At 41.6% G+C, this 25,763-nt stretch overlaps 1 long non-coding RNA gene across 1 annotated transcript in view; it reads left to right on the top strand.

The window, feature by feature from the left end:
• The window catches only part of LOC114555910 (uncharacterized), a 139,988-nt gene extending 114,870 nt beyond the window's left edge, over positions 1-25,118 (top strand). Inside the window, exon 4 of the long non-coding RNA XR_003692606.1 lies at positions 24,827-25,118. This is a non-coding gene — a long non-coding RNA (uncharacterized LOC114555910). The remainder of the gene's footprint in view (positions 1-24,826) is intronic.
• The last annotated feature ends 645 nt before the right edge of the window (positions 25,119-25,763 follow it).

Raw genomic sequence — 25,763 nt, 5'->3', positions numbered from 1 at the left:
TTCACCCAGGAAACGGGTGTTTGTGTCCTGAAGAAGTTAAGGAGAAAACACGAGACTTTCACCCAGGAAACGGGTGTTTGTGTCCTGAAGAAGTTAAGGAGAAAACACGAGACTTTCACCCAGGAAACGGGTGTTTGTGTCCTGAAGAAGTTAAGGAGAAAACACGAGACTTTCACCCAGGAAACGGGTGTTTGTGTCCTGAAGAAGTTAAGGAGAAAACACAAGACTTTCCCCCAGGAAACGGGTGTTATTGTCCTGAAGAAGTTAAGGAGAAAACACAAGACTTTCACCCAGGAAACGGGTGTTTGTGTCCTGAAGAAGTTAAGGAGAAAACACAAGACTTTCCCCCAGGAAACGGCTGTTATTGTCCTGAAGAAGTTAAGGAGAAAACACAAGACTTTCACCCAGGAAACGGGTGTTTGTGTCCCGGGAGAACTACTTATGGGGACCGGTGTTTTCATCCAAACCATGATCTTTGTTTCTAATTTGAACTACTCAATTTGGTGCCAAAGCGTCGTTGCCCCCTGACGTGCACCTTTTATCGGATATACTTAACTGCAACGGTCTCTGAATGGACCGTCCCCTCACGGTGCTCTGTACTGTAGAAATATTTCTATAATCTAGATGTGTCATTCTCAGTATTAAAGTTGTATTCCCTGTGTAATGTACAGAGTTATCTAGTTATCTAGAGTTAGATAGTTAGCTTATAGTTCAGGAATGTTAAGAACTAAGCGGTGGAACGGCAAAGGGGATGGCTCTTGGGTCAGAGTGTGTGTGTGTGTTTGTGTGTGTGTGTGTGTGAGAGCTGGAGAATCTGCCCGGAGACAGGAGGGGGACGCCTTCAAGCAAGATGATAAAAGATTAGGAATATGGTTAGACATAGACTTTTCTGACTTGAACTCCATATACATTTGTCTGCGGTTAGGGAAACTTAGTGTCATTTTGTGAACCCACAATTGTGTTCAGTAAACTTAAATTCTGGACTTCAGTAAACTTGCTTAACTGAACTCTTCGTGTCAGATTGATGTTTTCTGGTAAGTGCAGAAATGTAATTGATGTAAGAAAGAGTAGGAATTAATAAACGGGAGTCCGATTTGACAGGCCTTAGGGCCTTATTTTAGACATAATTCCCTACAGTACCCGACTCACTCTCAGGCTAAATTTCACTGTAAAGACCGCTTAACTTAAAGCTATAGTGCGTAGTTTCTGTCGCCCCCCCCCATGAGGAATTCTAACTAATGACAACAACACCGTAGGCGCATCCGCATGACGCAAGCCTTCTGTGATCGTGTACCACCCCACCCCTCCTCCACGCAGTTGCTAACACAAAGGACTCTTCAGAAGAGGTAATTGTCTCTGAAGTTTTTACGTCCTCTTTGTCTCCAAAGATGAACGCTGCTGTTGTCTTTTCTCAGCGGTGGCGTAAAAACGCATCCTTCGAGCTTCTGCGCGCGAAAGTCGCTGGACTACACTGTTTTCTAAACATAGTCATACGGAGAAATCCAGAGAGAGTTGTGTGGAGCTGATAGTCTTAATTTGCTTTGAATCAACTCATTTGGCAACGGCTTGAATGTAACGGACGTTCATTAATATAAAACGCGGACTATAGCGTTAACTGTCATGTGACCGGCCGCTGGTCTCCATAATTCCGTAGGATACCATACGAATGGTTGTGCCTAGGTTTTCATACAATATCATACAAACCTGTTCATGAGAATGTGTTGCTAATTTGTTTATCACATTGTATCTCTTTGGAAAAGATTAATCCCTTAAAGCAGAGATATTCAACAGGGGGTTCAAGACCCTTAGCGGGTCTTCAGAGTTAGTGCAAGGGGGCCGACAAATTCTATGAACCCAACTTATCCATGGCAAAGATAAATTGGCCTGTTTGTGAAAAAAAAAATGTTTAACATCAACATTCCCTGTGCCTTCCACATGCATGTTTAACGTAAAAACATGATGATCATGTGCTTTACTATGCAAATGTGAAATACTATTCATTCATTTACAATACATCACATAGTCGTAAGAATAAATATTCTGCTGGAAATTATTTATTCTGTTTGTATATATATATATATTTTAAAGGAGCCATGCTCATAATTTCATTCATGCTTTACATTTCTGCTGAGTGACAATACAAGAAATCTTGAATCTTGATGTATAAATAATAACCATTTATTTTCATCCATTCGGCCCAGTTTAATATGATGCAGTAGGGGGTCCCTACTTGGTCTTTCTTTCAGCTAAGGGGCCCCTGGCCTAAAGACTTTGAAGACCCCTGCCTCAAAGAGTTACCTTCAGTGCAACCTTCCCTGACTGCTGCAGCAGTGCAGCTCCCCCCCTCCCCTCTCCGCACATTCGGGGTCAAGCCTTGTGGCGGCCAGCCACCACCGGCGATCGTTGGCAAATTGACCGTCTCATAGAGGAAGAGAGACCGAGAGAAAAACTCCAGTCCCCCGTTGACTTAATTTGATTCCCCTCCCTAGAATGCAGGCCAATAGATCCCGTATCTACATAGTGCTCTGCACAGGGTCTATAAATATTGACCCTCCATTTCCTGTGTGTGGCGTTAATGAAGCATTTAGTATACCCACAGCATTATGGAGGACCTGTGTAAAGCCACCTCTCCCTCTGTCAATGCCATCTGATCCTACACACACACACACACACACACACACACACAATAGATGGACTAAGGTGCCAAGAAAGCAGACTTCCTAAAGGTAGTTGATAAAGGTCACTTTAAATGCCCCTTTAGAAAGTAAAACCGAAACACATACTCATCAGTTTCTGCATTGAAAGAACTTGAACTCATGAACCGTGGACACAAACTACAAAACATCTAATTTCTTTGATTAAAGCTGAAGGAAAATGCACCAACTTATTTCCTTGCCCCCCGAAACAACCGCCTGTTGTTGCGCAAGTGCCCTTCCTCCTTATAAAGTAAAGTATTTTAATGGAAAGAGGTTCTTTTCATAAAACTGGGCTGTCTATGCAGTAGAAAGGTGCAAACATTTTAGAAATGATGCTACATGACCAGATGAAACAAAGGAAAGAAGCTGTGAAATTCCCTTTTGCTTTTCTTTTTGAAAGCCGGCGGGCAAAGTTTGCCCAGAAATGTCAGATTTTTCCTCATCCTCACCAACCTCGTCATAAAACTGGTTTAAATGATCATACGAAGCCTCCACGCTGCTTTTTGATTTGATGACGCATGCGGCGGTGAGACACTGGTGGCTGGTGTTGCCAGATTGGGTGTTTTTTCCACTACATATGAAGGCCTGTTTACGGTGTGTTTTAGCCGGGTTTTTGCCTGCAAGGCTCTATAGAAATCTGGCACCCTATTGAACGAAGTTAAAGGGATACGCCACCGTTTGTTGAAATAGGGCTTATCACGGTCTCCCCTAGCTGTAGATAGGTGGTCTCCTCTAGCTGTAGATAGGTGGGGTCTCCCCTAGCTGTAGATAGGTGGGGTCTCCTCTAGCTGTAGATAGGTGGGGTCTCCCCTAGCTGTAGATAGGTGGGGTCTCCTCTAGCTGTAGATAGGTGGGGTCTCCTCTAGCTGTAGATAGGTGGGGTCTCCCCTAGCTGTAGATAGGTGGGCCAACGCATTTTTTGTGCATGCATTGTTTTAGTACGGTGCAACACCGGTAGCTCCGCCGCTAGTTAGCTTAGCGTAGTGAATGGAATCCTATGTTGCCGGTTAGCATGTTGTGAGTAAAAGTGAGCCAACAAAAGACAAAGAGACCTATTTCAACAAACGGTGGCGTATTCCTTTAAACTAAGAGAGCGTGCCGTTCACAGACACCAAAATGAACGGGTTCACAGTAACGTTCATCAGGCAGTAATACGGTACGTTCAGTTCACGTTCACCCCAAAATATGAACGAGTTCATGAACTATCGTTAAATGAACACGTTCAGGCACAACACTGGCTATAGCTATAAGTTAGCAAGTAAAATGAGTGATGCGAGAAGGTAGAGTTTGTCCGTATTGACGCCAACCGGCTGTTAACAAACAATCTCGTATTACAGTTAAACGGTATGCTAAAATATGTTTCTGAAAACATTTTAGGCGAGAAACAGGCAATACAGGAACCAAATGTTGGTTTATTTTTGGTCAGCGCTGCCTAGTTTTACTGTTTAATTTGAGGTTTTTGAGCCTCCATTTTTTCAATACAGGAAACAGTATGGCGCCCACTTCCTGTTCACAAACTGTGTGTACTATGCATTCAAACGCGTTACTTGGAGGTTTTCTGCTGGCCTGTGAGGAGGGAGATCTGGGAGAAATGGAGGGAAGTTTATAGTTCATTCACACATATTACCAACACTATCATGATTAGATTAGATTCAACTTCATTGTTATTGCACAAGTAAGGACCACCAGTACAATGAAATGCAGTTTAACATCTAACCAGTAGTGCAATCATTAAAAGTGCTTTTTTCTTTATAGCAGTGCTTAAAAAATACATAAAACACAGGATGCAGTATGATCATGTTAGTCCATTATTAGCAAATAAAGTGCATAGAGTTCTGAGAAATCAGTCCATAGTCCATATAATATTAGAGACAGACTGCAGTATGATCATATCACATTGTTGAGGTGCATTAATAAAGTGCATAGTGATCAGAGCTAATCAGACAGTCCTTGGTATCCATATGTATTTGATACAAAGTCGGTTGAATATCGGCAGAGTATCCCTTTAAATAATGCTGTGCTGCAGTGAAATACACTGTGTTTCTGTCCCTTTTTGTGCATGGAGCAATTGCAATTAGTCATAATCCTCCTCCCCATCACGCAAAACATGTCGCGGTCTATAACCAATGTGACTTTTCATTTTAGTAACGCTTCCCTATATCTCTGAGGTGATGTAAAGTATGATTACTTTGATGAACTTTTACTTAAAGCTACATTGTGTAAGAATTACCCCCATCTAGCGTTGAGATCATATATCGCAATCAAGTCTCTCTCGCCACGCAGTATTGCAGCTACGGTAGCCTTCACGCTTCAAAAAGCGAAGGTGCTCAAAAGGCCGTCTATCAGCCGTTGTTAAGGAGGGTTCAGGTTTAGAGGTTGATTGCCATCGTCATGGGGCACCAGTCAGAATGCATAGGAAAAAGCCAGAGAGACGTTCAGTCCATTCAATGAAGATTTATTTAACATCAGGTAATCAGAGCAGAAACAAAAGCCAGTGATGAAGACAGGGGAGAAAAGGAAGTGAGGTACAGGAAGTGAGGTAAGTGTGAAAAGAAAGTGTCAGAATAAGATAAAAATAGGGATCTTTAGTACAGCCGTCATTGTTGGAGTTCATACGTTCTCTTAATACATCCATGAGTTCATGTCGGAGGGTGGCGCAGACACCACGAGCGGGAAAGGAGAGAGAAAGAAAAGGAGACAGCTGTGGTCCAGAGGATAATTAACTAGTTGAGTTAAAGAGTAAAAGTTGCTCAGTTGCTTTTCAACAGCGAGTGGGGATATACTTTTATATAGTTATACCTATTTTAATGTTATTTATACTTATTATACTTATTTAAAGATGCTCTAAGCGATGTCACACGTCTCCTCACTATCTGCTAGCTGCCTGTCCCCTGAACACACTGTAAAAAACATATCCTCACTATCTGCTAGCTGCCTGTCCCCTGAACACACTGTAAAAAACATCTCCTTACTATCTGCTAGCTGCCTGTCCCCTGAACACACTGTAAAAAACATATCCTCACTATCTGCTAGCTGCCTGTCCCCTGAACACACTGTAAAAAACATCTCCTTACTATCTGCTAGCTGCCTGTCCCCTGAACACACTGTAAAAAACATCTCCTCACTATCCGCTAGCTGCCTGTCCCCTGAACACACTGTAAAAAAAACATCTCCTCACTATCCGCTAGCTGCCTGTCCCCTGAACACACTGTAAAAAACATCTCCTCATTATCTGCTAGCTGCCTGTCCCCTGAACACACTGTAAGAAACATCTCCTCACTATCTGCTAGCTGCTTGTCCCCTGAACACACTGTAAAAAAACATCTCCTCACTATCTGCTAGCTGCCTGTCCCCTGAACACACTGTAAAAAACACAGTAACACACGCTACTCAATTACAGTCACATGAGTAATTGTAATTGGTTATTTTCATCTGGTGGTGATGCAAAGAAGGGGGAAAAGACAGATGATGTACAACATTACCCCCCCCCACACACACACACACACACACACAGCGGAAGTTTGTTTTGACCAAAAGGTGGCGGCGCCAGCCCAAGCCAGCCTTTTCTTTTACCACACACTGAGTGTGAAGGACAGTTTCCTGGAAATGTCCTCTTGGAGTTTTCTCTCCATCACATGGCTCCCCACATGTCTCAGCTCTCAGCAAACACACAAACACACACACACACCCGTCTGTCACCCCCACTTCTCACCTGTCACCCCCCTCACCTCACAACCAAACACCCTCCATCTTTTTATTTTTATTTTTTTTTTTTAGGGGGGGAAAAAAAATGAAATAATTTTGTTGTAGGGTCCCTGGGCGGTTTTGTAATTTCATGCCTGTGTATGATAATTTTATGCTGTCCTGCGTCGCGTAACTCAGGGCTGCCAAACGCTGACAGGTGATAAATACGATCTTTTCCGCCCCGTGTGCAACAGACCTGAAAAAAAAAAAAAAAAAGACAGACAGGAGGTCTGGGGTTCGTAGAGGGGGGGGACTGGCGGAGGCCTTGGTGGAAGCGTCGTGCACAGCGGTGTCGCCAACGTTGGAGCAATTTCACGGCTTGCCCACCCCACCTTCCCTCACCCACACACCTTCATTCACTTACAGCCTGCCTCCCCACATCTACCTTATCTCTCTTTCCCTCTCTCTCTCTCTCTCTCTCTCTCTCTCTCTCTCTCTCTCTCTCCTGTCTTTCCCCTCCCTCCATCCTCCTCTAACCCAGGAGAGACTGAGAGGACAAGAACCTTCAGGTAGCCTTGAACAGCCGGGATAGGGATCAGTGCCTTTTTTTTATTTTTTTTTGCTACTCTCAGGAATCACAGGAAACACACAAGTGGACAGTTTGCAGAGGAGCAGTTTTCCACGGGGGGGGGGCGGGGGAATGTAACGGAGTACATTCACTCAAGTACTGTACCGAAGTACAAATGTTTGAGGTACTTGTAAGTTACTTGTAGTCTTTTCTTTTCATGCCACTTTCTACTTTTACTCCGCTACATTTCAGAGAGAAATATTGGACTTTTACTCCACTACATTCATCTGTTACAGCTTTAGTTACTAGTTACTTTAGTTACTCCGCTACATTCATCTGTTACAGCTTTAGTTACTAGTTACTTTAGTTACTCCACTACATTCATCTGTTACAGCTTTAGTTACTTTAGTTAGTTACTCCGCTACATTCATCTGTTCCAGCTTTAGTTACTAGTTACTTTAGTTACTCCGCTACATTCATCTGGTCCAGCTTTGGTTACTAGTTACTTTAGTTACTCCACTACATTCATCTGTTCCAGCTTTAGTTACTAGTTACTTTAGTTACTCCACTACATTCATCTGTTCCAGCTTTAGTTACTAGTTACTTTAGTTACTCCACTACATTCATCTGTTCCAGCTTTAGTTACTTTATACATTTAGATTTATTTTTTTTGCACACAAAGCACATGTAGTTTGTAAAATATTAATACATTTTCATTTATAAATTCCAGTTTCTATAATGTGAGGATATTTCTGCATTGATTACTTTTACTTTTAGTTGTTTAAAGGGTGATTTCGGTTGTTTTTTTCCAACCTGGACCCTATGTTTTTGTGTGTAAGTGACTGATTGGTGACTTTGACATTGGTCCAGTATTAAGCGTGAACGCTGTAACCGGCAGCCTCACACCGGGCTGCAATGTAACCCTATGGGGCAAATGTTCAGTGTCAGTTTGGTCAACTAAAAGGGCTTGTTTTGCCACTGACAGACTCAGTTTAATATTCTGAGTGTCTGACAACATTATGGGAAGGATCCCTAGAGAGATAGACCTTTAAAACCTCTTTGAGACCTTTCTATTTAACCAGAAACAGCTCTGAGGTCACTAGCGCTAAACCCACCAGGCTCCATTTAAAAAAGCTATACTTTTAGCGTGTATAGAGCGAAAATATTTTCACATGTAAATCTGTAAACTATGTGTTTATTTCAACCAACACTAGAGCTGTGATGGTTGGGAAAAGTGGAAAGACGACCCAAAAAGGCTGTTTCGACTTTGAATGAAGTGTATTTTACGATGCTAAAATGACAATGTTTTAATGTAAAAAAAGGATTGTACTGTTTAACAGAAAGGTCAGACACTTAGCCTGTCAGTGAGCAAACAAGCAAAACAAGCTGCACAATTAACCTATGGCGTTTTCACACCTGTAGTTTGTTTGCTTTGGTCCGAATTAGTTGGTGAGTTTGTAAACTTGGAGCGATTTGCCCTCGTTCAGTTTGGTTTGGTTTGGTTTCACACCTGGAAAAATCCAAGCGTACCAAAATGCGCCATTACAAATCACGCAAGAACGTCCACTCCTCTTATTGGTCGGATGTGTCTGGGGGCGGGAGCAAGAAAGTAGATACAGGAAGAAGGTCCTGTGTTCTGGACTAGTGCATGTTTCTTGCATCTCCATGGTCAAAAGCAGCTCATTTCATTAAAATGATCAGACATTGTTTCGCGAGAGACGTTACTACGTGTGCTCCGGTCGCCGAGACTTCGCTCCGCTCTCTCGGCGTCTGTCTCCAATTTTAGCGGCAGCTGGTTTGACCACGGAGGTGCGAGTGACCGAGACCACCTCTTCAAGCGAGTCCCGGCACGCTTGTTTGGTCCGCTTTTGGTGCGCACCCGAGTGCGAATGCCGCATTTTCACCTGCCCTGACGAACTGCGCCAGCGGGACGAGCGAACTCTAGTGCGATTCAACCGAAGTAAACGAGGCAGGTGTAAAAAACGCCCTTACATTATAAGTTGCTTCAACTGACTGCAGCGATCTCGCTTAATACTGGATCAATGTCAAAGATTGTAGTTCCCATCAGTCACTTACACACAAAAACACAGAAAAATAGGGTCCAGTTTGAAAGAAATGGTAGTTACCCTTTAAGTAACATTTTCAATGCAGGACTTTTACTTGTAAGACAGTATTTTTACAGTGTGGTATTAGTACTTTTACCTAGGTAAAGGTAAAGGAGACATGTATGTGGGGATGGTGGGGGGGCAGAAGAACAGGGAGAGGGAGGACTAGGAAGTGACTCAAGCGTGGAGGACTGATGGTTTTCTGAGTGACGTAATTATTCGCCTCCGTGCGCTGCGCAGTTTAGAATGATGATATCTAGAGAGGAAAAAAAAAAGAAAAGTCCAGTCTGTGCACACATGTCACATGTACACAGAGCACGCTGTGACCTTCGCATTATACCTGCACGGCATGCACATTACGGTTTATAGATTCTGGCAAACGCATCCTAAAGCCGGCTCTGAAACCCGTTTCTCTTTACAGCATAAACGACAAATTTGAAATTCACCTTTTTGACATAGAATAGATAGAATGCCTTTTACTGTCACTATACACATGTACAATGAGATTAAAAGCAACTCCTTTTCCAGTGCCAACATGTACGTAAAATAAATATAACAACATGAAATAAAATAAGTAGTGCAAAAAAAGGGGGGTAAGGTGCACAGTTCTGAGACGCTATATACGTATAAACAAAAATGGTGGTTTTATATATATTGTGATATGCAGTTGGGTTATTGCACATTATTTGAATATCGCCCAATAGTGGTGATCATATTCAATGAGTAATAGATATTGGACAATGAGAGTAATGATATTGCACAGTATACAGATATTGCACAGTATTATCAATAGTATTAAATATTAAATATTGCACAGTAGGTGGGTAGATGAAAGTCCGGGGGTTGGGGGGGGTTAGACTGGGAAGTCAGTGGATGTGTGACTTGAATGAATGAATAGTTTATTTCAAACAACATACAAAAGAATAAACAAAAAACTTAAAATATGAGACACAAAAGCAAGAATAAGCCAAATAAATAAATGCTCTTGTCTCTAAGGGAGTAGAAAGAAGCAAAATGCTTTTTTCAGGTCCTACTGTTTGGAATGTCTATACCTTTACATCTCGGGTCTGTGCACATGTGTCACATGTACACAGAGCACACTGTGACCTTCGCATTATACCTGCACTTCATGTGCATTATAGTTTAGAGATAATGGCAAGCACACCCTAAAGCTTGGTTGGCTCTCTCTAGACTACAGCAAAGAAAAACTGTTTGAAATTCACTATTTTGACTTGAATGAATGAATAGTCTATTTCCAACGACATACAAAAGAATAAACAAAAAACTTCAAATACGAGACACAAAAGTAGTTTATTGGGGAAAAAGAAAAAAATAGCAAGAATAAGCTAAATAAATAAATGCTCTTCTCCGAAAGGGAGTAGGAAGAAGCAAAATGCATTTTTTTTTCGGGTCCTACTGTTTTTGAAATGTCCATACTTTTAAAGTCTTTAATTACAAAATAACCCTCATCAAAGTCTTTTCGGTCGATCGTTTCTCATTAGACAACCATGCAACTCGACAGAGACAACATTTCCAACAAACATTTGCCGATCGATCAATCGATCAAGTTACTATCCATCATTTCCTGAACTCAAATCATTTCTTCATGTACCATCTTTGAGCTACCGTCCATCCAGTATATGTATCAAGTACAACAAAACTACATAAATGTATTAATAATCCTGCCAGAGTTTTTTTCTTATAGTGCAGGTACAGGATCCTGATGGCATTCTAACTCGCCGTAATAGAAAAATTGAATGTGATCGTTCCTCGTAGCGTATCTGTGGATTCTGCACCATGCCCGAGAAATCCACTCAATCAATGTGGAGATGTGGGGCGAGGGGCGGGGTGTCTGCACCGCCGAGGTTCCAAGTCATTAAGCAGCCAGAAATTAATTGACTTCACGGTGCTTATATGGCTGAGCATGGGTTTAACCCAGGCACGGCAGCCTCTATTAGCTTTTGTACTGCATGTTCCTGTAAGAGCTGCAGAATCGGAGGGACGCGGCCCAATTCAAGTCAGCAAAAAATGATCCATCTCCTGCATCGTGTGATTAATAAAGGGGACGTGTGGTGATAAATCGCCTCAATGATAAGTTGTAAACGAAAGGTTAATAATGTACACACGCGCATATGATCCGAGCTCGTTACGCCGCAGAAAGTATGTGTCAATAAATTCCAATATAATCCACAATGGGGTTTGTAGTTCATGGGTACTTTTCACTGTCAAAGTGCACATGAATTGACCAGAGGTTTGTAGCAGCGCACACACAACACACACACACACACACACTCAGATGTGGACCGTCCTCGAGGCAATGTTTGACCTCTATGTTCGATCCGTCTTTCAGAATCCAATCAGGCTGAAGTCTCCAGAGGGAGAACAGAGCAGAGGAGGAGGAGGTGAAGGAAGTGAAGTTAGGAGGAAGGAGTCAGAAAGCAACAGGAGCTTACTGTAAACAAATACTGTTTGGACCAATTCGTCGCAGTGTCGCGCTAATACAAAAATCACTTCCGGGATAGTCTTGCATTGCCAGACCTTCCTCCACAGCGCTGCGGAGGAGGGTCTAGCTAGTCCACACAGCATTCCGAGATTGGACAAAAAACGTGCTCTGGTTTATTGCCATTTCTTTAAACCAATCACAATCGTCTTGGGTGGCGCTAAGCGCTAGACGGAGCCACGGTGCCGCTGGAAAACAGCCTCGGGAAGGAACTTGTTTTGGTGTGTACGTTCAAGAGTAGTTTTAGTCGTGCAACAGAAAACTCAGATTGGACAGATAGTCTAGCTAGCTGTCTGGATTTACCCTGCAGAGATCTGAGGAGCAGTTAACCATAGTCCTCACAAATCACCGGAGGTTAGAACGCCAACACAAAGAAAGAGGAAGGGGACGGACATCCGGCAGAATTTCTGGCGGTACCAGCCGGAAGTGAAACATTTCTGCTGTGCTTATTTTCTGTCCTGTGTTGCTTTGGTAGCATCTTTGATGAACCGAATCAAGTGTTAGGAACAGCAACATGTCACCGCTGGTTGGACTGACTGCTAGTTTAGCGGAGTTAAAGGTCCTATGACATGCTGCTTTTTGGATGCTTTTATATAGACCTTAATGGTCCCCTAATACTGTATCTGAAGTCTCTTTTATATATACCTTAGTGGTCCCCTAATACTGTATCTGAAGTCTCTTTTATATAGACCTTAGTGGTCCCCTGATACTGTATCTGAAGTCTCTTTTATATAGACCTTAGTGGTCCCGTAATAATGTATCTGAAGTCTCTTTTATATAGACCTTAGTGGTCTCCTAATACTGTATCTGAAGTCTCTTTTATATAGGCCTTAGTGGTCCCCTAATACTGTATCTGAAGTCTCATTTATATTGACCTTAGTGGTCCCCTAATACTGTATCGGACGTCTCTTTTATATAGGCCTTAGTGGTTCCCTAATACTGTATCTGAAGTCTCTTTTATATAGGCCTTAGTGGTCCCCTAATACTGTATCTGAAGTCTCTTTTATATAGACCTTAGTGGTCCCCTAATACTGTATCTGAAGTCTCTTTTATATAGACCTTAGTGGTCCCCTAATACTGTATCTGAAGTCTCTTTTATATAGACCTTAGTGGTCCCCTAATACTGTATCTGAAGTCTCTTTTATATAGGCCTTAGTGGTCCCCTAATACTGTATCTGAAGTCTCTTTCCCAAAATTCAGCCTTGGTGCAGAACTACAGCCACTAGAGCCAGTCCCACAATGAGCTTTCCTTAGGATGTGCCATTTCTGTGTCTGTAGCTGTTGAGGAGGAGGTGGGGGGGCAAGGTGGAGGGGGGGGTGTGGCCTTGACCAACTGCCACTTTGCTCGTTTTAAAGCCATGATGTCTCTCTCTCTCTCTCATGGGCGGGCCAAATTCTCTGGGTGGGCAAAGGAGAGAAAGGGGAGGTAACCTTTCCCCTTATCAATTCGTATGCCATTTTTGGCGTGTTATCAAGACGCAGACATAATCGCTATTGGACGGTTGGGTTTAGGAAATGTGACACACGGGACATGATCCCCGGTCTCCTGGGTGAAAGTCCTGTGTTGTTTGACCCATCCTCCACCACCCCCGATCAACCTCCCTACGCGGAATTTCGGGCTTTCACACTACTCGCTATGGCGTAAATTGACACGCAAGGTAATTTAGGTCAATGGAGGCCAAACGGCGTTGATAAACACGCTAAAAAGCAATTATCCGTCTTGATATCACGCCAAAAATGGCATACAAATTGGCGTGTCATACATACACCACTTATTGAGATCAGTCTGCAAACCGATTGATCAAAATACAGTAGTTGGCGACGAATTGAATAGTTGACAACTGAAGCTCTATTTCTGAGTATAACAGCTGCAATACATGTGCAGGAGTGCACACTCTTAAAGTAACAGTATACAATTACCCCAAATGAATAAAAATAGCCTGTTCCACACATAAAACTTAAAAGTCAAGAGTTACAACTGAAAACATACACCTTCTAGGAACAAGTAAAATAATAACCTTTGCCTCGTACAGTCATAACTTTGGACAAACACATTAGCATGTGTAGAATGAAAATAATGAAGGCCTTAACCCCCCAGAAGAATCTATATGCAGCGAAAGGAAAAAAAAAGAAGCCAATAAAGGGATGAATCAAATATATTTTGTATAAGAACTACATCCCTTTATGCTGTGACTTTGACCCGCAGTGTCAGGATGCTGTTAGAACAGAGCCGGCCGGCACGCTGGACAAATCATTAAAACTATGTCAAGGAAAGAAATCCCAGAGAGCTTAATAAAACCGTATGATTAAAATTCAAGCAAGGAGGGTCGTTATTCCGCACACAATGGCAGTCTGCTTAACATACAGCCGCATGCAGGCCCCAGTTCTCTTTGTCCCAGGCCCCAGTGCTTGTGAAGACCAAGGTCTTTTTTTTACATTTTCACCAGCTTGTCTGAGAAAACAAGCTGCTCTCGCATTCATCCACGCTCTGCAGCCGAGGAGAGTCTCACCTCGAACACTCCACAAGCCCCGGTCCACAGCACCTGAAAGCATCTGTTCTTTCTTTCTTTTTCTGTCTCTCTTACAGGGCACTCTGTCCTCTTTCTTTTCTTCTTTTCTGTCCCAAAAGGGGCAGGGTTCAGGGCTGAATGAAACTTTTCTCTCTTTTTTTTTCTTTCATTTTGGATTCAATAAATAAGAATAACAACTGCTGGAGTGGCTCCAACTCCACACTTGAGTGTCAGTTATAAAGTAGATAGTGTAAAAAGGCGTCAAACTGGGGGAGATATCTCTGCAGCAGGTTGATGGAGGTCTGAAATAGGTGTGTGTGTGTGTGTGTGTGTGTGTGTGTGTGTGTGTGTGTGTGTGTGTGTGTGTGTGTGTGTGTGTGCGCGTATGCGTGCGCTCTGTCAGTTCCTTCACAAGGGAACTCCTAAAGGGATCGGGTCACTGCTGATCACATGGCAGAGATAATGGTCCAAACAACCTTGACGAGAGTGGAAGAGGTCTCTCTATTTAATTAGAAACTTTAATATTTCATTCTCTGCTATGCCTCATTAGAGCCCTTCCATCACTTCCCTCCCAGGCTCAGAGGATTCTCATTGGCCAAAATCTTCTGTTCCAGCACTGAAACAATCAAGGTAAAAGAAAAAGAGGAGCGAAGAAATGCAGAGTTTTTCCTTTTTGTTCAGTTGAGAGAGAAGCGTGTACACATTGCTCTTGAATGAATGAATGAATGAATGAATACTTTATTTCGGTTTACATTTTAATCAAGTGAACTTATAGAGCACATTTAAAACCAACCTAGGCTGAACAAAGTGCTGTACAAAGTTATGTTATAAAAACAAAGGAAGACAATAAACATATAGACACAATGAACATCATACAAACAACACACTTCTATACAAAGGTCCCTAAACTAAATCATACGCCAAAGAATAAAAAGTGTGTTCTAAGAGGAGACTTAAAGATCTCGGCAGTAGAGGAGGACCTAATATGAATGGGAAGTTTGTTCCAGAGTCTCGGGGCCACAACGAAGGCACGATCGGGAGTGTGGCTATGTTCCCACATTTCCTTTTTCATAAATTTGTATCAGATTTTACCCCCCTTTCTCCCAATTTGGTAGCCATTTACACCCAACCTATTATCCAGTAGCAATGGACTACCAATGGAATGTAACCCTAACCCTAACATAGGGCCTAATTTTAAGAAAAATCTTAGAAATGTGGGACCATTGGGCTGTGGGAACATAGGGCTGACCCCGTCACTATCACCCTTTATTTTCATCTGAGACTGTGGAATAGCTAAAAGGAACTGATAAGACGATCTTAGGATCCTGGAGGAGTGATGTAGGATAAGGAGATCAGCAATATATAAAGGGGCCAATCCATATAATGCCTAGAAAACAAGTAACATTAGCTTAAAAATCTATTCCATATTTGACCGGTAACCAGTGAAGAGAAGCCAATATCGGAGAGATATGATCCCTTCTTCTGGTACCAGACAACAATCTAGCTGCAGGCGTGATAAAGATGATTGGCAAATCCCAGAATACAAATTGCAGTAGTCAATACAAGACAAAATAAGAGCATGAATAACAGTCTCCAAGTCCTTACGACAGTCCTGAGATGAAAGAAGTTACATATATAATAAACAAAGCATGACAATATGTGACAAAAACATTATTATACACGTTTCCGCCAACCCATTTTACACACTATAACTCACATAATCAACAACCGAAAAGGAACAGGCTGAAGCCCAAGGCTTATTTATGCCTATACAATCCATAAAATAACCCCGAATATTAGAAATACGATAGAGCTTTTGATTTGCTTTCTGTTTGAACACACCTTTACGGTTGTATCATCAAATTCTGTTTAACAACTCTGTTCAGATGAAAAAAGAAAAGATTGCATAAGTGGGCATTCACACCAAGAAAAGTGATCTGGCGGGGGTCAATGTAATGGCCCATTTGTGTGACATCTTGTAGTAGACATTTCACAATTCCTATTTTCTGTCAGATCGTTTAGAGATTTCGACGTTACCGACCGCACTTGAAGGCAGCTTCATTTCACAAGAGAGGGTGAAAGAAAAGAGATGATCGAGACATAGGGTGTTTGGTGTTTTTTTAACCCCAAGGTCTCCTTCCAGGCAGCGCGGCAATGGTTATGTTTAGGGTTAAGGTTAGGGTTAGCTGCCTGGAAGGCGCCATTGGAGGCAAAAAACACCATCGAGCGAGACATAGCGAGTGCTTTGTTGTTGCAGGAATCATTCAGCTGTTACACAAACTCCTGGGCAGTTGAGTGCTTGTGTTTGCTTTTTTAACCTCATAGTGTTATAAATCTTTCTTGTGGCAGAGATAGAGGCAGTGATGTTTCCTGTTTCTTGTAGAGGACTCTCACACAAGCCTCAAACCATAGCTTTTCTTTCATTTTGGATTCAATAAATAAGAATAACAACTGCTAGAGTGGCTCCAACTCCACACTTGAGTGTCAGTTATAAAGTAGATAGTGTGAAAAGGTGTCGAACTGGGAGAGATATCTCTGCAGCAGGTTGATGGAGGTCTGTAATAGGTGTGTGTGTGTGTGTGTGTGTGTGTGTGTGCGTAGAGTTAGAGTTAGGGTGCATGTGTCATGACAGTGTCATGTGTTCATGACAGTGTCATGACACTCTTATGTAGATACCTTCAAGTAAAGTGTTACCAAAAAAAATTAAGATTATTGTTAAACCAACAGTCTGTGTGGTCTTTAGATCATGTTTTAGCTCAGCCGGCACTGAAAACTAGCCGATTAGCTTGTTAGCGGTAGTGCTAGCTCGGTGCTTCCCCCCCCCCCATGACCCTCCTATTCCAGGGTCAGACAGGTGACAAAAAAGCTTCGGCAGTAGTTTAATATTTGCCATTGGGCAGGCTTAAACGCTCAACTATCCACTGCTGGTCGGTCACTCACTTGACACAGCAACCGCTCAGGTATTCCACTCAGCTCCCAGTTTCATAACCATCGCCGCCCTGGGACCAATAAGACCTCTTCTATTCTTTATGCTTTTTATCTTTCGGCTGGTATCACGGTAGGGGGGGTGGAGGGGGTCGAGCCTGGTAAGGAGAGGGAAGGCTTCGCCCCAATCGCTCTCTGTCTTCCCAGAGGCCCCCCTGGCCCTAATAATGGGAGGCAGGAATGTGATGACAGGCCACTTTAAGGGCAATTCTGTTCAAGGGCACGTCACTCTGTCACTGACAGACACTTTAATCCTGATCAAGGCGTCTGACTGGACAATGCTCGCTCGCTCTCCCTCTGCTTTCTCACAGCATATACAGTATATAAGCTACTGTATAAGCACCAGCAACCCCACGTCACGCCGCGTCGGCCAATCGTGTAACCGCTGATCAGACTCGTCGGTGTGTTTTGAGCTATGGTTTGAGGCGGTGTGAGAGTCCCGTATATATACCACCATATACTGTAAAAGAAATAATGGCCGTACAGTACAGGCCAAAAGTTTGGACACACCTTCTCATTCAATGTGTTTCTTTATTTTCATGACTATTTACATTGTAGATTCTCACTGAAGGCATCAAAACTATGAATGAACACATATGGAATTATGTACTTTACAAAAAAGTGTGAAATAACTGAAAACATGTCTTATATTTTAGATTCCTCAAAGTAGCCACCCTTTGCTTTTTTTGATAACTCTGCAAACCCTTGGTGTTCTCTCAATGAGCTTCATGAGGTAGTCACCTGAAATGGTTTTACCTTCACAGGTGTGCCTTGTCAGGGTTAATTAGTGGAATATTTTCCCTTATTAATAAAAAAGCAAAGGGTGGCTACTTTGAAGAATCTAAAATATAAGTTGTATGTAATATAATATGTTTTCAGTTATTTCACACTTTTTTGTTAAGTACATAATTCCATATGTGTTCATTCATAGTTTTGATGCCTTCAGTGAGAATCTACAATGTTAATAGTCATGAAAATAAAAAGGAAACGCATTGAATGAGAAGGTGTGTCCAAACTTTTGGCCTGTACTGTAGCAGCCGTAACATCACCCGTTTTGGAGCGTCAAGTTTGGCAATTTGGACGTCACCATCTTGTTTGTTTTTTTAAACCGGATGTAACGGTTTCTGGATGAGCGAGTGGAGCTGGAGAGGATGACGCAGCCAAGCCAGTGTTGTTCATGGTTGCAATGGCGCTGCGCTAAGCTAAACGCTAAAGAGGGAAAGGTGCTGATTTTCAACCCTTTTGAAACGAGTCATCCAGCAGAGATTTACCGGCTGGGTAGAATGGGTCAACGACCATTCATTAAGCACATATTCGCCGGAACATCCAACGGACCTTCGAGCTAGCAAGTAATTTGCTGAAAAATTTAAGTTTTAAATCAAATTTGGATGGTGCAACAAGACAGGCCTGCTTGGTTCTTTTGAGGCATGATTGTAGAGATTTACAAAGAATATGTTTACGGCATTTACTCTCTAACTGAGACGTTTTGGGACCGATTGGTGGGATTGCTTTGGAAAAAATACACACGGCGATAGACTGGTAAATTCCCAGCTAATGCTAGCTGTACTGTAGCTAGCTAGCCAGCTTGGTTGGCAGAACGCTGAACAAGACTTTTTTTAGGCGACCAAAGTTAACTTTGATGAAGTGAAAACACACAGTGAGAGGGTTCAAAGTTTAAGATGAAAATGCGGACAACAGCCAAAAACAAGTTGAGGTCCATTTTAATGTCCCCAGTGTTAGCATGGTTAGCATTGCTAAGCCTCTGTCCTGATTGACAGGTCCTAAAGCATCCCCTGCTTTATCGTCTATTTTATATATAATATATGGGAGCATAATTTACTAAATGAACTTCATGCTGTGTTGAAGACTTGAAACTAGCGATTGGGACCATCAACTCATTATGAAAATGTTTACTGAGGTAATAAATCAAGTGAGAAGTAGGCTCATTTTCTCATAGACTTCTATAGAAACAGACTTCTTTTTGGAGCCAGTGGAGTTGGTTGGTTTATAATGAACTAAAGGTGATAAAACTGTACTTATTGGAAGTCAGCACTGTATTATAATTACAAAAACACAATTCCTAACAAGGGCTTATGTAAACCAGTATTTGTTTTGCGTCTGTATGTTTGCATGAGATTCTGTATGTTTGTGTGTGAAAGCATTGCCTGTGTGTGCGTGCGTGCGTGTTTGTGTGTATGTGTGTGTGTGTGTGTGTGTGTGTGTGTGTGTGTGTGTGTTTTTACGTGCATGTGTGTGGTACATTCTATGTTTGTGTGTAAGCGGGCATGGGGGGGGCATGAAATATGAAGGATAATTACCAGGAAGAGGTTGGGACGCAGATGAAAGGCCTCGTATTGATTCTTGAAAGGACCTGACAGCTCGCCTGAATGTTTTATTTCCTCCGCATTGTTTGTTTTGCATATAAAGGATTCCATTTTCTGCTGAATTTTGATTGCAGTAAAGACGGCGGACCCTGTCCCTGCTGAGGGGGAGGACGAGAGCCGCGTTAACTGTTTAGAGACGGAAAAAGGGGCTCTGGTATGTATGTGACCCTTGCCTGTCAAATCCACAACAAACAGTGGCTGAAAAAAGCCACTGTGCGGAGGTGGAAGCAGAGACTCTGGATTCATAAATATCCCCTGCTAAGAAGCTACGGAGCTTTGTGCTTTTACATATCATGTGGAGAGAGCGCAAAGACACAGACACATATGCACACATTTAGGTAATGAAAAGTCAAGCGTGAAAACATGGATCCGGATCTGGTGAGCCCACCGTGAGCGCTGGAATGCATCGGCGTGTAGCGTCCCGGCCCAATGTAAACAGCCAGCGCACGTGTGTGCAGGCCTCCCTCCTCTAAAGCTGCTTTCCATTTCCCCCTGGTGCCCATTTCTCCTCATTCAGACCTTTGTTCCACCAGCTACCACAGATGCGATCCCACCACAGGATTTCATACTGTACACAAACACAGTATCCGGATCCCCCTGCCTGCAGCCCACCCCTCTCACAGTCCAGCTGTCCTCGCCATCATGTTGTGAAGATCGCAGTCTGAGCTTCATACAAGAAATTATATCAATCACAGTCTCTGTCTATAGGCAATATTAGCAAATACAAAATAGAGAAGGAACGTTTTTACTAGGGGTCGACCGATACTGGTTTTTCAATACAGATGCTGATTATTAATAGTTAATGGAACCAATATGCATTTACATTAAAATTCAAAATTAACAATTTGGAATGTTACAAACTCCGACACAAAAGTTTGTTTAAATGTGTTAAGCAATTATTTAATAAAACTGAAACTTTCAATTCAATACACAGTCAAAAAAATGAATGAATAAAAATGAAAATAGCCTCCTGAAGTTTTAACATGCTAACAGTTTGTTTGCAGGTGTTTCAGACGTAGCCGAGAAAAAGTAGCACACTTTTTAAATAATTCACTTTATTGGTTAGGACTCAAATAAAACACAGATACAGATAATCTGCAAATTGTCAAATATCGGCCCTGATAATCAGCCAGGCCGATAACTGGTGGATCTGTAGTTTTTACCTAACATTAGTTATAAAATGAAAGGGTCAGAGTATGCCGACCTTACACCAAATGACAAAGCGATTCCAATGTCGCAAACAAATCTCCAATATCTGAATGAAATCCTGAGAGTCTTGCTAGAGTTGGGCCGCGCTCCTGTCATCTCAATCGTTTGACATAAGATGGTCATAAAACTCAGTCTGAGCTGTCTTAAGCCAGATAGATAGATAGATAGATAGATAGATAGATAGATAGATAGATTGATTGATACTTTATTCACCCTGAGGGAAATTTTAGGCATCCAGTAGCTTCGACAACCATAACACAACAAACACACATACACAGATACATAAAAACCACTCACAGAAATTTACAGAAATTTGTCGTTTTCCCGTCAACAAAATCAGTTTGATGTTATCATAAGTTTTAAGTCTTGAGAGTAAAATCTTCTAGTCTGTGACTAAAAACTCAGACATTATGACAGTCGTCATACTAGATGTGAGATGGTGTCACACTTTAATCTTTTAATAAAATGTGATTTCGCCGAAATAAAATGTGATTTCGCCGATTCATCACTAGAAATGAAACTGTAGCACAATATCACCAACGTTATCCAAATTCATATTTAGACGCATCAAACGATATATCCGGCTACAAATGCCTGGAAGTTGGAAGTAGAACGGAAGTAAAAAAGAGTTGTTACGGAGATGATACACCGTTCCATTGGTGTAAACCGGCAACTTTCAGAACGCTGCAGACCGGCTCGTTGCACAAAAATTTATTTTTACAAAATTATTACGTTTTATTTCACAGATTTCACAGTATAAATAAAAAAAAAATATATAAAAAATAGCCTATGAATTTACATGTCTAGGATAAAAGAGCATAAAAATACCTGTAACTGTGAATTACCATTTTTTACATAAAGACATTCGCAAATGTTACATAATTTAGATAATGTGTATCTTTTATTTAATAGATTAAACTGTTAAAAATCAAATTCAATACTGTAAATACACTGCTTAAGTTAGATATAAACTAATGAATGGAGAAAATGAATTGTATAGTTGTAAATATCCTTCATTAAACATTACAAAGCCAAGACATACACAACATTTCATGTAAAATTAAAGCTACTACAATGTATTTATGGAAAAAGTAGTATATTTTTTTAAACATTAACTGTACACAAATGAAGGGAAGTGAACACCAGTTACATTTGGTTGTCAGACAGTTTAAAACGTTTCTTTATTACCATAAATCATATTTTATTTAAGAGCACGGGCATGACAAAATCACAATGAATTACTGTTTTATTTATATCTAATGTTCCTTACGCCCTAATCATTTCCATATTGAATTTACGGGCCTTTGTGCCATAATAAATATGCAATACGGTATTGATCTTTAGAGGAAATTCACTGTTTACTTGTGTAGTGGGGCCAGAGGTCTGGGTCAATCATAGCACTTTGCCTCTGGAGCAGGATTCAGTATATTACATTATATAATATATCTTTCTGCAGAGAGTAGCAGCGCTGGAGCATTATATTGGTTTCTCTCTTTATACAGCAGGCCATGGTGCTGCGCCATCAACTATTTATCAGTGATGCATGGGAAGTACTTGCTGTCCTTAGGGGAATAGACCTTCAACCCCACGCTGTGGCTGTTACTAAACAAGACTTGTTATGCAGCGCTGGAAGACTTAAGGCATTTTCAACCAACTTCTCGAGGTATTACACACAGCTGTGTGAGATGCAGAGGCAGCAGACTAACTCTGGAGGAAAGTGCAGCACGCTTGGTAATCTAGCCGGACAGCTGCTGTGCAAAATAACCATGCAAACCATCACCAAACTCATGAACGGGTTTGCGTGATATCGTACGAAAACCTATGCACAACAATTTGTATGATATCCTACGAAATTACGGCGACTGTCGGCCGGTCACGTGACAGTTAAGTTTAGCAGTCTTTACAGTTAAATGTATTATTTATACAGCGGCCGTCAATGTAGTGAATACAACAAACAAATGTGGAATGCTTACGAATTACAGCGCTTTACCATTCGTAGCTTTTTGAACGAATGGTTCATGAGAACGGGCTGTCTGGTCTCGGTCTCGATACCCTCCGGTCTTGGTAATGACTTGGTCTCGGTTTAGGTGGTCATGAATACATCACTGACTCTATGTTTACAAGCTCCAGGTTTAAAGTAGTAGTCATACTACAGTTACAGTATTCGTAATTTATTATATTTTTTGCACTCTTTTGTATAGTATCTACGTTTTCTTTTGTCTTATTTCATTTATTAACCTTGTATAATCCTTTTCTATTTTAGTCAGCGTGCTTTTCTTTGCTCTTGACTCTTTTCACTTGACTCAAAGAGCCTGCACAAGAATTCCTATGTGCCTGGACTGGTTTTGGTGGATGCACAAATGGCATATAAAAATTTTGAATGAGGCATGTATCATGTTGATATACACATTTTTTTACACTTGCATATACTTTTCCATGTTTCTATACTACACACCTCACGGTTTCTCTGCAACCTCTCACAGAGTTAAATTCCAACCACACACACACACACACACTTAAACAACAGTTCGATCATCGAAAATGTCACTCCTCATCCTCACCGTCACCCCCATTTCAAACCATCACCCCCATCAATGCCGTTTTGCTCCTGGGCTGAAAAGCAATTGAAACAATTTTCTTGCAGAGAATTATTGTCCTTAATTGCAATGAAGGGCACGTTTTCCCGTCATTCCTTGGGAGTTTCTCTCTCTCTCTCTCTCTCTCTGGGTGGAAATGTAGGCAATGCCACCAAGCGTGGGCTCTCTGAAAGAGGTCATAATTACATCCTTCAGTATGCCTGCCATCGGCAAGGATTTTACGCCTCATAATTATTAAATGGCAGATTCACTCTGCGGGTGTGTGTGTGTGTGTGTGTGTGTGTGTGTGTGTGTGTGTGTGTGTGTGTGTGTTAAAATACAGGGTGAAAAGAGTTTGATTTTGTTCTCCAATGAAAGATTAAGAAGAGACTATTTGTGTATTCTGTGCACACACTCGCCAAAAGTTGTCCCTTGGTGAGATATGTTCAAAGAAACTCTCTCGGGGCACTTTTTCGTTTTTTTCCATCTCCCTAATGTATCACCAATCGCACTCGGCATTACCGGCTGTCACCGAAGTAAACAATGCACGAATAGCATCAAACCCATTAATAAGTTTCAGGGGGGGCGCAGCAAATTGATTTCAAGTCTATAATATTAAAAGCGAAGAACAGAATGGAATCCCAAATGGATAAATTATTTTGTAATTGTTATTGAGACATCAGTAATTGATATTGGAGATGGTAGGCAAAGTGCCATGCTAACAAGATAAGCTCCAGTCTGCTCAACTTTCCTCTTTCAGCATCATTTCCATATCCTAATAATATCGTCTCATTCACAGCTGAGATAACATCCCACACTCTACATTCCTAATCTCCCTCCCATCTCTGCTCCTTGGCTGTCTTGGGTTGCTGTTATGTTACACAAGGAAAAAAAAACAATAAAAGATGCGCGCTAAAATGAAAATTGTTGAAAAAAATGGATGTAAAAGGTGAAAATACAGGAAATACTTTGGTAGAACAACAACGGTGAAAAGTAAGAGCAGGGATTTATTATCTTGGAGCGAGGACGAGGAGGAACTGTTACTGAAAGGTCTGTAAGCTACCTAACTGATAAGACGTTGTTTCCAAAATGTCTCCGTTTGTGTCCATCCAGACTACAAAGCAACCCCGGAGTTTTCTAACCAAAACGGGGGCAGCAGTGTATCAAAAAGTCTCCGTTTTAGGGGCTCGGAAACGCCGCAGTAGTGTGGACGTGAGGTGTAAACGTAGCAGAAGATATATGTTTTTAAACCAAAACGTAGGTGTATAGATGTAGCCTAAATCTCAGCATCCCTCCCTTTGCTGCACCTCTCCTCTGATGAAGTAATGCTGGGGGTGATAATTGATTGGCACTCCCCACAGACCCGTCTTAAGCCCACTCCTCATTTCGCTCCATCCACTCCTCCAGGAATTCATTATGCAAAGAGACCAGTTAGGTGCGGTGAAATATTTCACCTTATTATAACCAACAGGAGAGTAAACAATTAGACTGCACCCCCACTCCTGCTAATTGTTTTATTCCACGTTCTCTCTATATATCTGACATAAACATGTATACATAATGACAATTCCCTTAAACACACAGCTAATTACTCTTTTTTTCTATCCAGTTACAGTGCGGTGTCCACTGACCGTGTTCCCCACTGAGAGCTATTAGACGTAATTAGAAGAAAACTCTGCACCGTTGTTGTTGATGATGAGCGGAGTAACAGCATCTGCAACCAAAGACTCAGTGAGTTTATTAGTGAACTTAGTAAAACGAGTGAACATGGCAGCTCACTGTATCTCTTTTTCTTCATGGACTGGAAGAGGGTGGCTGACAGAAGTCTGGGAATATTTTACAAAAAGGCCAAACACCTGGTTTTTATGTGTTAAGTTATATTGTATTATGTGTATATTGTTCAAATGCCTGCACATTTAATAACATCAGCATTGAAAAGGTGCATCCGTGGCCCTTTCTTTGCATATTTTTGATGTTTTTTATGGAATAAAATGCTCTTGCGGTCACATTTAAAATAAATAAATACTAGTTTTTAAAATGATCTCTGTTTGTGTGAAGGAGATTTATAGTAGTAAACTTCTTTCTTGTTTGGTGAAGGTGCAGGAACATAACACAAAAGAGTTTGTGTGCACTCATACGAGGAACGTACACATTATAACTTACATCCTCTCAAAAACACATCTCTGTCTTGGGCCTTACCACAGACGTAGATTTCGGGGGGGATGCAAGGGATTTGTCCCCCAGCAAAAAATATGAAAGGCAACCCTCTTGCCAAAAGGTTAAAATAAAATATCTGTTCAGGGGGATCAAAACATACGGAAAACAAGAACTGTGTCTACTTTGCTATATCGGGGGGTTAAAGCTATAGTGTGTAGTCTCTGTCGCCCCCATGAGGAATTCTAATAAGTAATGACAACAACACCGTCGGCGTGTCCACATGATACAAGCCTTCCGTGATAGTCTTAATTAGCTTTGTAGCAACTCATTTGGCAACGGCTTGAATGTAACGGACGTTCATTAATATCAACAAGTTACTCACTAAAGCT

This window comes from Perca flavescens, chromosome 5 (genome assembly GCF_004354835.1).
Source record: "Perca flavescens isolate YP-PL-M2 chromosome 5, PFLA_1.0, whole genome shotgun sequence".
Taxonomy (NCBI): domain Eukaryota; kingdom Metazoa; phylum Chordata; class Actinopteri; order Perciformes; family Percidae; genus Perca; species Perca flavescens.
Note: the sequence above shows the minus strand (reverse complement) of the source record. Positions and strands in the feature narration are given on the sequence as shown.